Below are 15085 nucleotides of genomic sequence, written 5' to 3'. Positions count from 1 at the left end.
TTTAATTGAAACTCCATCTAAGTCAGAAAAATTAGCAAAACCCAAAAGCTCAACTAAAAAGGGGTTTATGAAATTATCTTTATAGTTTGGTGTGGGAGAGAGAAAAGGCAACCAACTACTTCAAAGAAACCAGTAAATGAGATTGTTGGCCTTTTAAGTCAAATAACCAACTTCAGATGTAGCAAGAAAAATTGTCAGTATCTACTTATGCTCTATAACTTTAAAATTTCCTTGGTTTTACAACAATTTTCACCCTATTTTTCCCAAAGAAAATTGTTTTAAAATGTAAAATAAGCATCCAATATCTAAATGTGTCCTTTTCTCTATCAAAAGGAAAAAAGGAATTATTTAAAAGGTCTAAGGTAAAAACATATTTGTCATTAATGCAGGTACTCCACCTTCTGTTGAAAATAATTAACAATATTTTTCCCTTCCTAATGTTAAAAATTTCCTTGAAATGACTAAGAAAAATTTTTATTTTAACATGATACACAAAAGATGATTTCCAAAAGATCTTTTCCAAAGATGGGTTTTCCCTTCTAATCAGTGACTTAGGCTATTATCTAAAAGCAGTTATCAGCTTGATCTAAAAATTATTATGTATTTGTTAAAGCTATTATTGCTCGTTTTCATAAAAATCAATTTCTTTAAAGGAAAAAAAGCATAATTCTTCCCACATAAAATAAGAATGCTTATTTTTCTTTTCACTTAATTTATCATTCTTAGTTATCCTGGAAATGTGTCAAAATTTCATAGAAAGCACATTTCTCCCTCTCCCTCTCTCAATCTCCCAACCCTCCCTTCTTCTATCTTTCCCTTTTTCCATCTTTTTTTCACACACACAAACAAACATACACAGTTGCAGAAAGTTAAAATTGTTTTTACTTTGGAGTATTTCACTTTCAAACTGTCCTTTGGAAAAAAAAGTGATATATACACTTAAAAAAAGCCATACATTAAATTTCCAGAGGGTTTTTTTTTTCCCTGATACTGGAATTATTCATTTTGAATAAATGTTCCAAGTGCACACCTTATCAGTAATTAAAATACCAATCAAAAGATATTTGCAAAGAGGAAAAAAATGTTATGGTAAAAACCTGAGGTGAGATAAGGACAAGATTTCCTACAGAAAACACAAATATACATTAATTCAGCAATGATGAATTCCAATAACATTATGCTATCACATTCATTTCACAAATCTTCACCAAGTGCCTACTAATGTGCAGGCACTGTCCTGTAACAGAATAAAACTGAAGAAAAAAATTTTCAAGGTCAAACCTTTTTTGTTCTTATAAAATTATACATATTTAACTTAATTTTTAAATATGCTCAATTTTTCTATAAAACTCATGCGACATTTTGAACTTTCTATTTTAATGAAAAACTAAGAACCAATTCTGAAAGCTGACAGCCTGTTGTCAGTGCATTTTTCATAACTACAATTAATATATTTTCCTTTGGAATTATTAATCTTTTAGGAACTGAATGTTTTATAAAACTAATTATTTCCCCTAAACTATGAAAGCATGACTTCCAGGAAGGAAAAAGGTTGAAGAAATTGGGAAATGAAGGGCTGTAAATCTGTAAATATAGAGGATCCAAGATGTCTCCACTGAACTAAACACTTCAGTTCTTTCAAAAGTATTCCGAATACCTAGCAGGCAAAAAGTGCAGCTTCTAGGATCCTCTCTTAATAGTAACTACCCAGGCTGAAAATAGACTTCCCCTGGCAAATCACTTACTGACTAATTGGGCATCTTTGCTTGCTGGCTATTACGTAGTTCGTGCAGTTTATGCCACCAGCAATCATTGCTGATTGAGTACCTATAATATGCAGAGCATGCAGTTCTCAGAGATCCTCACAGTCTAGACCTGCAGAGTTTCAGGCCTCCTAGACCATCATGAAATTCTGAGATATGAAGAGATTTTCATTAAAAAAAAAATAAAGACAAATTCTTTATTTTTTACTTCACACAGTTCAATTTTGACTCGTGACATTTCAAAAGAGAAAATTTTACAGCTATACCTAAAAGATGCATACAAATTGTCTTAATTGCAACAGATCAAGAAAACAAAACAATACTTAACCTTATGGTGTCAAGTTGAACAGTGGCATTCAAAAACTTTTATTTTTTCCTGAGAACAAGGAGATATAAACCATTCCACTTTCATCTTTTGACCATGATGTGAGCATAACCTCAATGAATCAAACCACACTGCATACATTAATCCTTAGTCACCTTCTGGGTTACCATTCAACTGTCAACAGATCGACTGTCATCAGATCAACTATTACAATATCACAGTGCTATGTTCAAGTAACCCTTATTTTCCCTAATAATTGCTCCAAAGTACAATGTACAAGATTAGTGATAATGGCATACCCTAATAATTGCTCCAAAGTACAATGTACAAGATTAGTGATAATGGCATATTATTCTAATTATTCTTTTTTTTTTTTTTTGGAGACAGAGTTTCACTCTGTCATCCAGGCTGGAGTGCAGTGGCATGAACTCGGCTCATTGCAACCTCTGCTTCCCAGGGTCAAGCAATTCTCCTGCCTCAGCCTCCCGAGTAGCTGGGATTACCATGCCCGACTAATTTTTGTATTTAGTAGAGATGGGGTTTCACCATGTTGGCCAGGCCAGTCTCCAACTCCTAACCTCCGGTGATCCGCCCACCTCAGCCTCCCAAAAAGCTGGGATTATAGGCGTGAGTCACCTCGCCTGGCCTGCTCAAGTTATTCTATTTTATTATTAGTTATTGTTTTTAATCTCCTGTGAAAACATTATAAATTAAACCATCATAGGTACACATGTATAGGAAAAAACATAATATATACAGGATTTAGTACTAATCTAGTTTTAGACATCCACTGGGGGTCGTGGAATGTAATCCCCATGAATAACGGCAGGGGGATTACCGCAGTTTTTTTGTTTTGTTTTGTTTTTAAACTATTGAGCTGTAAAAGCAAACTGTAGAAGATCATATTTAATATACACCATTGATATAAAGTTTAAAAACAGTCAACTTGCTAAATATTGTTTAGGGACACACACACACACACACACACACACACACACAGTTGACCCCTGAACAATGCAGGGGTTGGGGCACTGGCCCTATGCACAGTCAAAAATCCATGTATAACTCTTGACTCCCCAAAAACTCAACTACTAGTAGCCTACTGCTAGCCAGAAGCCTTGGGGATAACATAAACAGTTGATTAACACATATTTTGTGGGCTGGGCATGGTAGCTCACGCCTGTAATCCCAGCACTTTGGGAGGCCGAGGCGAGTGGATCATCTGAGGTCAGGAGTTCGAGACCAGCCTGGCCACCATAATGAAACTTCATCTCTAATAAAAATACAAAAAATTAGCTGGGCGTGGTGGTGCGCACCTGTAATCCCACCTACTTGGGAGGCTGAGGTAGGAGAATTGCTTGAACCCAGGAGGCAGAGGTTGCAGTGAGCTGAGATCATACCATTGCACTCCAGCCTGGGCAACAAGAGCAAAACTCCATCTCAAAAAGCAAAAACACATATTTTGTATGTTATATGTATTATACACTACATTGGCACACAAAGTAAGCTAGAGAAAAGAAACTCAAAGAAAATCATAAGGAAGAGAAAATATATTTACTATTTATTAAATAGAAGTGGATCATCATGAAAGTCTTCATTGTCATCATCTTCACACTGAGCAGGCTGAGGAGGAGGAGGAAGAGGAGGGATTGGTCTTGCTGTCTCAGGGGTGGCAGAGGTAAAAGAAAATCTGCATGTAAGTAGACCTGCACAGTGCAAGCCCACGTTGTTCAAGAGTCAACTGTATGTAGTATAAAGATGTATGCAGAAATAACAAGTATGGACTTTAAAACAGTGGTTACCTTCAGACAATGACGAAGAGCGATAGTACCAGAGGGGAGTGCACGGGAGGATTCCATTATATTTGTTCGTTTGTTTATTTATTTTTGAGACGGAGTCTCATTCTGTCGCCCAGGCTGGAGTGCAGTGGTGCGATCTTGGTCCACTGCAACCTCTGCCTCCTGGGTTCAAGCGATTCTCCTGCCTCAGTCTCCCGAGTAGGTGGGATTACAAGAGTGCCCCACCACGCCCGGCTAATTGTTTGTATTTTTAGTAGAGACAGGGTTTCATCGTGTTAGCCAGGATGGTCTTGATCTCCCAACCTCGTGATCCACCCACCTCGGCCTCCCAAAGTGCTGGGATTACAGGCGTGAGGCACTGAGTCCGGCTATAATGTTTATTTCTTAAGCTTAGTTGTGGATATATAGATATTTATCATGTGTTGTATCAGGTTTTAGAAATACAACAAAACTTGTTATAAGTGGTATTAGTGGCAACTTGTTTTTCTTACTCCCCATTATTTTTTTTTATGTATCTGTGATTAACTCCTCTTTGCTGCTTCATAGTATTCCGTTATATGTAACACACTATCTGGATGAGATATTTCTATTAATAGAGTCATGTAGTTACATAACCCATTCACGGCTGGATAATATAATATTGTCTTTCCATTCCATTTCTCACAGTTTCCTCCACAGTTCATACCTATCTTGTTTTTTGTTTGCTGTTTTCTATGTACTCAAAACTGTCCCCCAGCTTTATAAATCTTCCCTGAATGTGTTTAAATACTCTCAATATTTATCAATTTCATCTCCTTGAAAAACATCTGGCTGGGCGCCGTGGCTCATGCCTGTAATCTCAGCACTTTGGGAGGCCGAGGCGGGTGGATCATGAGGTCAGGAGTTCAAGACCAGCCTGGCCAACATGGTGAAACCCTGTCTCTACTAAAAATACAAAAATTAGCCAGGTGTGGTGGTGTGCGCCTGTAGTCCCAGATACTCAGGAGGCTGAGGCAGGAGACTTGCTCGAACCCGGGAGGCAAAGGCTGCAGTGAGCTGAGATCGCTCCACTACACTCCAGCCTGGGTGACACAGCAAGACTCTGTCTCAAAAAAAAAAAAAATCTCCTGTGATCCTTCTGACTTCTGATCTAAACTGCTTTCTCAATAGGCTCTCTATTCAGCTGTCGAGTTGGAATTTTCCTTTCCCTCTTCGCAAGGGTTCCTTTCACCTCTCTCACTCATACTAGATTTTCTAATTCCTATATCTTATGTCTTCCTTTCTACTTGTTTTCTTACTTTTAGCAGCGAACATACTACAGTAGCTTCTTCAGAAAAGGTGAATGGAGATGTTCATAATTGGTAATTTTGGTAGGTATAAAATTCTATGTTGGAAATAGTTTTTTCTCAGATATTGAAGATGATGTTCCATTGTCTCCTTTCTTCCAGTATTTCTACTGAACAGCAAAACCTACTTTTTTCTCATCTGGACATTTGTAAGATCTTTTATTTATTCCTAGGGTTCCACAATTACTCAATAATATGTTTTGGTATATCTTCCCCCCTGCCCCGAGACAGTGTCTCTCCATATTTTCTGGGCTGGAGTGCAGTGGCTAATCAGAGGTGTGATTAAAGCACACTACAGCCTCAAATTTCTGGCCTAAAGCAATTCTTTCACCTTGGCCCCCCAAGTAGCTTGAACTAAAGATGCGACCAGCTGCCTCTGGCTGGTGTCTAAGCCACACAGTCATTTTTATTGAATTTTATTCAATATGCTGGATAACTAGTGTGCCCTTTCATTTCGAATACTTGTCCTCAATACCAGAAAACATCCTTGATATATTTCTTTTTTCTGCCCTATATTTTTCCTATTTTTATCTAATTCCGAAATTATTATTGTTGAACTGTTGTGCATCTTAGACTGCTTCTCTGATTTTTTCCTTCTCTATTATTTCAATTGTGTTTATAACACACAATAAGCAAAACTTAAGTATATAGCACAAATAATTTTTCCATGTGTATACACTTGAACTACAATTTATCTTCCTGTATTATACCATCTCTGATAGGTATATGAATCAACCCATCTTCCTGTGTTATAACCAACCTGTATTACAGCCATCTTTAATAGGTAGCCACTATTATGACCATGACCATAGTGCTATCTATTCTTAAACTTCACAAAAATGAAAGCATCTACTATATACTCCCTTGTGAATGGTTTCTTTCACTCAATAATTCACCCATGGGGTTACATGTAGCAAGTCTGTTCTTTTTACTGCTATGAGTTCTCTAATTTTATTGTCTATCCTATTTCCTATCTCTCTGTACTGTTTTCTAGAGATACGCTCAACTTCATTTTCTAACCCTTTATTAGATTCAATTAAAATTTTTTTCTGGTTAAAAAAAATTCCACAAGCTGATTTTAATACCCTGCATGTTCCTTACAGGAACACATGTATGTATGTATGTATAAAAATCTTGGTTTTGATTGTCATACTTGCTTCCTCCACTAAGAAGAACCAAAATAGTGAGTGAATAGTCATACTTCAAATAGATCATCCAGGAGAGAACACTGGGATTTAACAGAAAGTGACAGGAAATACCTAAGGCAAGGAAAAAGGAAGGGAGGCAGACTGCTTGGCAGGGATCAGCTGAGAGCTGAGAGCTACTCCCCAATGTGGGGAAAAGGTAATTGAAAGATCCTCAGTAGATCACATTCCCACCATGGACTCCTGCAATCCTAGCTTTGGGAGAACCCCTCAGTCCTTACAGGCTCTGAAACTAACAGAGGGTAATGCCATGAGATTGTGCAACAGCACTGCTCCAAGGAGAGGAAAGAGCTCATGCTGGGTCCTACACACTCCCTGAGACCTAAACAGCTACAGCAAGGTACCATTTTTTAGTGCTGTCTACAACAGATTATGTACTGTCCTGGAACCCAACAGTGCCAGGGCTGAAGCTCAAGAGAAGCATGGCAGCTGCCTATGTGGCTTAGACATGAGCAAATATGGGCTACTGCACAGGAGGCTGAGGCACAAGCACCACTGGGGCTGAGGTGCAAGTAGTACACCCAGTGACAAGGCAGTTGTGCTGCTGCCTTGCCACTGGAGAGGCCTAGGCTGCCTGCCACTGAAGGCAGTCCCGCCCTTCCCAGTGGCAAGGCAGCAGCACAACTGCTTCCTCCCACCAGCTGAGCATTCTGACAGTAGCATGTGCATTGAGCCACTCCTGCGTAACACAGCTGGTACCTGCACTCACTATCAGAGGGCCTAAGGACAAGCCCACCTGGCCAAGCTTTGCCTTCTCCATGCCAGAGCAGAGTCTGGGGGTCAGGGGAGTACCCAGCCCAGTCCACCATTGTTGGCATCTGAACACTACTCCCATGGGCCTGAGGGTGGGCCTTTCCATCCAACTGATACCACTACAACTAACATCTACAAGCACATGCTGCCTGCGGGCTTGGAGACTGGCCTGTTCATCCCACTGCAGCAACCCAATATGAAAGCAAACTGCTCAGGAACCAGAGGGTTGTCCCGCCATTGTCACTGTCATTGCCCATGCCACACTAGTTGCCCAGAGGCCTGAGAACCTGCCCACTTGCTGGAACCAAGGCTTCAACACCTGGGTAAGTCACCTGGAGGCCCAAGTATTGGACCACCTAGACGTGCCAACATCAGTGCTGGTGTATGCAACTCTGAGGCCCAGGAACAGGCACACCAAACCTACCACTGCCACCACTAGGGCCCAAATACTGAACTATTTCGTATCCAAATCCCCATAGAAACTCCAGCACAACCTCCACTAATAACTACACCCTAAGCCACTAAAGAAATCACAGATACCACTGATGTTGTTTACAATTGAAGAAATCATACAAAGATTATACTACTAGCCTGCACCCAGAATCAAAGCCAAAGTGTCCTCACCAACCAACATCATAGATACATTTTCAGGAAAAGTCCTCCTCTATAAAAGCCAGAAATTCAAAAAACTGAAAGAAGCAACTGTTATATGAGATGTATAGATATTAATGTAGTAACACAGAAAACATGGAAAAGCAAGGAAATATTAATACCTCCAAAGAAACACAATAATTCTCCAGAAACATCCCAATCAAAAAGAAATTCATGAAATCCCAGAAAACGAAAATTATCAGTTCTAAAGAAGTTCAGTGAGATATAAGAGAATTCTGAAAACAAAAAACAAAAGATAATTCAGGACATGAATGAGAAATATACCAAAGAGATAGATATCATTAAAAAAAAAGAACCAAATAGAAGTTCTAGAACTATAGCTTCAACAATAGAGTAGAACAAGCAGAAGAAAGGTCTTTTGAAATAACACAGACCAAAGATAAAAAAGAACGAGTGAAGCATTTGTGATATGTGAGACATCATAAAATGACCAAAATCTGAATTACCAGGGTCCCAGATGGCGAAGGGAGAATGAAAGGGTTAGAAAACCAATTTAATGAAATAACAGACAAGTATGGCAAGATATTTAGAAATCCAGATACAGGAGACTCTCAGATCCCCAAGCAGATACAACATAAAAAGGTCTTCATAGCACATTATAGTCAAATTATCTAAAGTCAAAGACAAGAAATACTTCTAAAAACAAAAAGAGAAAACTGTTTAGGCACCTATAATTTAAAAAAAAACCCATCAGACTAACATGAGTTTCTTTGCAGAAACCTTACTGATGAGGAGAAAATGGGATGATGTATTCCAAGTGCTGAAAGAAAAAAAAAAAAGGCCAGTCAAGGATACCATAGCAAACAAAATTATCCTTAAAAAATGAAGAAAAAGTAGTCTTTCCCAGGACAAACAAAAGCTGAGGGAATTCATCACCACCAGACCAGACCTACAAGAAATGCTCAAGAGAGTCCTAAACCTGGAAGCAAACTGACAACCATCTATCATCATGAAAATACGCAAATGTATAAAACTTAAGCACAAATGAGGAGGAGAAAGGTACAACTACAGAAAACTACCAAAACACAATGACAAACAAGAAAAGAGAAAGGAACAAAAAATATACAAAAGAACCAAAAACAATTGACTATATGACAGCAACAAAATGTTATATATTAATAACCACCTAGAATACAAATGAATTAAACTCTTCACTTAACAGATATAGACTCACTGAATGAATTTAAAAAATGACCTAACTATTTGCTGTCTACAAGAAATGTACTTTACCTGTAAAGACACATATAGGATGAAAGTAAAGGGAATGGAAAAAGTCTACTCAAATGGAAACTAAAAGCAAGCCAGAGTAGCTGTGCTTACATCAGATAAAATAGACATTGAGTCAAAAAAAGGTAAAAAAAAAAAAAAAAAAAAAAAAAGACAAGTATATAATGATAAAGTCATTATTCCAGGAGGAGGATAAGAGGATATAATGGTTCTAAATATATTAATATATGCACCTAACACTAGAGCACCCACATTCATACATAAAATATTACTAGATATAAGGAGACAGAGGCTCCAATACAATAGTGGGAGACTTCAACACCCCACTCTCAGCATTAGATAAATAATCTAGACAGAAAATCAGTAAAGAAACATCGGATTTAAACTGGACTTCAGATCTAATGGACCTAACAGACATTTACAGAGATTGTTATCCAATAACTGCAGAATAGACATTATTTTCATCAGCACATGGAACATTAACCATGACGGGCCATAGGTTAGGGCACAAAACAAGTCTCGATAAATTTGTAAAAATAGAAATCATAGGCCAGTCACAGTGGCTCATGCCTGTAATCCCAGCACTTTGGGAGGCCGAGGCGGCGGATCACCTGAGGTCAGGAGTTCGAGACCAGCTTGCCCGGCCAACATGGTGAAACCCAGTCCCTACTCAAAACACAAAAATTTGCGAGGCATGGTGGCAGGCACCTGTAATCCCAGCTACTCGGGAGGCTGAGGCAGAGAATCGTTCGAATCCGGGAGGCAAAGGTTGCAGTGAGCCAAGATCATGCCACTGAACTTCAGCCTGGGCCACAGAGTAAGATTTTGTCTCAAAAAAAAAAAAAAAAAAAAAAAAAAAAAAAAAAAAAAAAAAAAAAAAAAAAAAAAAAGAAAACAAAATAGAAATCATATGTTTTCTCAGACCACAATGAAATACAACTAGAAGTTTTAACCAAGAGGAATGTTGAAAACCATAGACTCAGGGATGTTGAACAAAATGCTCCTGAACAAACACTGGGTCAATAAAAACATTCAGATGGAAATAAAAATATTTATTGCAAGAAATGAAAATGGAAAAACAACATACCAAGACGTGTGGGATACAGCAAAAGCAGTACTAAGAGGGATATATAAAACAATAAATGACTACATTTAAAAAGTAAAAAGATTTTAAATAAACAATCTGATAACATACCTCAAGGAACTAGAACAAGAACAAACAAAACACAAATTGGCAGAAAGGAAGAAATAATAAAGATAAGAGCAGAGCTAAACAAAATAGAGACTAAAAAAGGAATACAAAGCATCAATGAAGTGAAAAATTCGTTCTTTGAAAAGAAAAAATTGATAAACCACTAGAGCTAGACTAACCAGGAAAAGAAATGACCCAAATTTTTAAAAAATGAAAAAGGAGACTTTATAATGGATACCACAAAACTACAAAAGATCATAATAGACTATTATAAGTAACAATAACACTAACAAACTGGAAAACTTAAGAGAAAATGGATAAATTCCTAGAAACATACAACCTACCAAGATTGAATCAGGAAGAAATAGAAAACCTGAAAAGACCACTAAACGAGAACTTGAAGCAGTAATTAAAATGTCTCCCAACAAAGAAAAGCCAGGACTGGAGAGATTCACTGCTGAGTTCTACCGAACACACAAAGAACTAATATCAATCCTCCTCAAACTATTCCAAGAAATTGAATAAGAGCAAATTTTCCCTAACTCATATCATGAATCCAGCATTACCATGATACCAAAACCAGACAAGGATATAATAACAACAAAAAACTATAGGCCAATATCTTTGAAGAACACAGACGTAAAATCCTCAACAAAATACTAGCAAACCATAACTCAACGGCACGACAGACAATATTTGCAAACTATTCATCCAACAAAGGACTAATATCCAGAATATGCAAGAAACTCAGTCGACAATAGAAAAACAAATAATCCCATTAAAACATGGGCAAAGGACATGAATAGACAATTCTCAAAAGAAGACATACAAATGACCAATGGGTATATGAAAAAATGTTCAACATCACTAATCATCAGGGAAATGAAAATCAAATAACACATCATGATCAAGTGGAGTTTATACCAGAGATCCAAAGATGATTTAATATATGCAAATCAATCAGTGTGACACATCACATCAACAGAATGATAGACAAAAACCATACGATCATTTCAACTGATACAGAAAAAAAGTGACAAAATTCAATGTCCCTTCATGATAAAAACTGTCAACAAACTAGGCATAGAAGGAATATACCTCAAAATAATAAAGACCATATATGACAAACCCATAGCTAACATATACTGAAGAGAAAAAAGTTGAAAGCCTTTCCTCTACAAAATGAAACAAGAATGCCCACTTTCACCACTCCTATTCAACACAGTACTGGAAGTTCCAGCCACAGCAATCAGTCAAGAGATAAATAAAAGACATACAAATTGGAATTGAGGAAGTCAAATTGTCCCTCTCTGCAGATGACATGATCTCATATTTAGAAAAACTAAAAGAGTCCAACAAAAAATCTCTTAGAGTTGATAAGCAAATTCAGTAAAGTCGCAGAATACAAAATCAACAAACAAAAATCAGAAGCATTTCTAGACACCAATAATGAAATAGCCAAAAAAGCATCAAGGAAATCCAATTTACAATAGCTAAAAAGTAAAATAAAATACTTAGGAACACACTTGACCAAGGAGGTGAAAAATCTCTCCAAAAAAAGCTATAAAACACTGATGGAAAATATTGAAAAGGGTATAAACAAATGGAAAGACAACCCATGCTCATGGATCAGAAGAATTAGGATTGTTAAAATGACCATCCTGCCCAAAGCAATCTAAAATTTAATTCGATCCCTATAAAACTACAATGTAATTTTTCACAGAGTTAGTAAAAAGAATCCTAAAATATGTATAGAACCAAAAAAGAGCCAGGATGGCCTAAGCGATCCTGAGCAAAAAGAACAAAGCTGGAGGTAGCGCACTACCTGACATCACATTATATTACAAGAGCACAGAATCCAAAACAGCATGGGAATAGCATAACAACAGACAAAAAGACGAATGGAACAAAACAGAAAAGACAGAAATAAATCCACCTATTTACAACTAACTGATTTTTGACAAAAGCACCAAGAACATATGCTGGGAAAAGGATACACTCTTCAATAAATGATGCTGGGAAAATTGGATATCCATATGCCAGAGAATGAAACTGGACCATTATCTCTCATCACATACAAAAATCAATTAAAGATGGGTTAAAGACTTAAAAGTAAGACCTGAAACTATGAAACTAATAGAAGACAACATAGTGAAATTACTTCAGAACACTGGTCCAGGCAAAGATTTTATAGCCAAGACCTTGAAAGCACAAAAAACTAAAACTAAAATAAACAAAGGGGACTATATTAAACTAATAAGCTTCTGCACAGCAAAGGAAATAATCAATATAGTGAAGAGACAACTTGTTGTACAGGAGAAAATATCTGCAAACTATTCACTCAACAAGGGATTAATATTCAGAATATCCAAGGAACTCAAGAATAAAAAACAAATATCCCATTAAAAAGTGGGCAAATGACACAAATAGACAATTATCAACAGAAGACATACAAATGACGAACAGGTATATAAAAAAAATGTTCAATATCACTAATCATTAGGGAAATGCAAATCGAAACCAGAAAGAGTTATCATCTTACCCCAGGTAGAATGGCTATTATTAAAAAAACAAAGATAACAGATGCTGCCGAAGATCTGGAGAAAAGGAAACTCTTATACACTGTTGGTGGGAATGTAAATCAGTACAACCACTATGGAAAACGGTATAGAGATTTCTTAAAAAAAAAAAAAAAAAAAAAACCATAGAGCTACCATATGATCCAGCAATCCAACTACTGGTTATCTGTCCAAAGGAAAAGAAGTCAGTATATCAAAGGGATACCTGTACTTGCATGTTATCACAGAACTGTTCACAGTAGCAAAGATATGGAATCAACCTAATTGTCCATTGACAGATGAGTGGATAAAGAAAATGTTGTACATATATACAATGGAATACCACTCAGCCATAAAAGGAAGTCAATCTTGTCATTGCAGCAATGTGATTGTAACAGGAGGTCATTATGGTATGTGAAATAACCCAAGTAGGGAAAGATAAATACCATATGTTCTCACTCATATGTGAGAGCTACACAACTTGATCTCACAGAAATCGAGAATAGAATGAGGTACCAGGGGCAGGGAAGAGTGTGATGGTGGGAGGTAGAAATGAAGAGAGGTCAATGAATGGGTACAAACCTACAGCTAGATAGAAGAAATAAGTTCTAACACTAGATATTAGACTAGAGTGACTATAGTTAACAACAGTATTATCATATATTTCAAAACCGCTAGAAGAGGGGACTTAAAATGTTACCAAAACATAGAAATGATAAATTGTCAAGGTGATGATACCCGAAATATCCTGACTTGATCATTACACATTTTATGCATCTAAAAATACTTACATGTACCCCATAAATACATAACATATTATGAATCAATAAATGTTTAAAAATCTTTATTTTGTTTCATTTTCTATCATCTCCCCAGATATTAATCTTAGTTTAGCTTCTTTTGATGTTTTTTTTTCCTCTTCCCTGCATAGTCTTATTCAAGTTGTTTTTATTTTTTTGTTTTGGTCTCTAAAAAAAAAGTCAAATGCTGTCTTCCAATGCCTAATGATATTTGGCTGTATGCTCATATTTAAGAATAGGGCACCAAAAGGCTAAGTGGAAGGCCAGTAGAACGGATAGGGCTTATTGACAGTTGTGTTCATTGAAAGATGACGTGACTGAGCTACATCCTTGGGGAACTCCCAGGGAATTTGTAAGTCTTTCTTTCTTGGACTTCTTAAATTTGGCATAGAAAACTCTTCTAGTCTCTTACCTTGATTATATATACTTGATTACCAATATGCTGAGGGCTAACAGAAGACTGAAGTCTCAACACTCAAAAGGCAAAAATTCCATGTACTATCACTGATTCAATCCAGTATTCACCAGCTAATATCGTCTGGATGTGTGTCTCGGCCCAAATCTCATGTTGAAAAGTAATCCTCAGTGTTGGAGGTAGGGCCTAGGTGGGAGGTGACGGAATCATGGGAGCAGATTTCTCATGAATGATTTAGCACCATCCTCTTCGTGCTATCCTCACAATAGTGAGTTCTCATAAGATCTGATCCTTTAAAAATGTATGGCGTTTCCCACCTCTCTCTCTCGTTCCTGCTCTGGCCATGTGATATGCTTGCTCCCGTTTCACCTCAGCCATGATTGTAGGTTTCCTGAGGCTTCCCCAGAAGCTAAGCAGATGCCAGCATCATGCTTCCTGTTCAGCCTGCAGAACTGTAAGCCAACTAAAGCTCTTTTCTTTATAAATTACACAGCCTCAGGTATTTTTCTTTTCCTTTCTTCTTTTTTTTTCCCTTCCCTCCACTCCCTCCCCTCACCTCCTTCCCCCTCTTCTTTTTTCTTTTCTTTTCTAGACAAGGTCTCAACCACCCGGGCTCAAGTGATTCTCCCAGCTAAGCTTCCTGAGTAGCTGGGACTACAGGCACATGCCACCATGCCCAGCTAAGTTTTTGTAGAGATGGGGTTTTACCATATAGCCTAGGCTAGTCTTGAACACCTGAGCTCACATGATCACCTGACTAGGCTTCCCAAAGTGTTAGGATTACAGGTTTGAGTCACTGTGTCTGGACTCAAGTATTTCTTTATAGCAACGCAAGAATGGCCTTATACACCTGCCTCTACCTTCTGCTGTTCTGCAATATCCATGGTCCTGGCAACCATATTTTACCCTCTACAGAATATATGCCTTTAGTTTTCTGCCAAGTAGGAGGGGCTTTACGGTATGATGGCCCAGCTGTATGAGGAGGATGGGATCTTGAAAACCAACTACTACTTTTTTTTTTTTTTGAGACAGAGTCTCGCTCTGTTGTCCA

The 15085-nt window shown here is 37.4% G+C and overlaps 1 protein-coding gene across 11 annotated transcripts in view; it reads right to left on the bottom strand.

Moving 5' to 3' along the window:
* Nucleotides 1–15085, bottom strand: part of RABGAP1L (RAB GTPase activating protein 1 like) — an 865831-nt gene that overhangs the window by 485071 nt on the left and 365675 nt on the right. The gene's annotated exons all lie outside the window — the stretch shown is intronic.

Source organism: Symphalangus syndactylus, chromosome 12 (genome assembly GCF_028878055.3).
Source record: "Symphalangus syndactylus isolate Jambi chromosome 12, NHGRI_mSymSyn1-v2.1_pri, whole genome shotgun sequence".
NCBI classification, from domain to species: domain Eukaryota; kingdom Metazoa; phylum Chordata; class Mammalia; order Primates; family Hylobatidae; genus Symphalangus; species Symphalangus syndactylus.
This window is presented reverse-complemented; position numbering and strand designations above follow the sequence as displayed.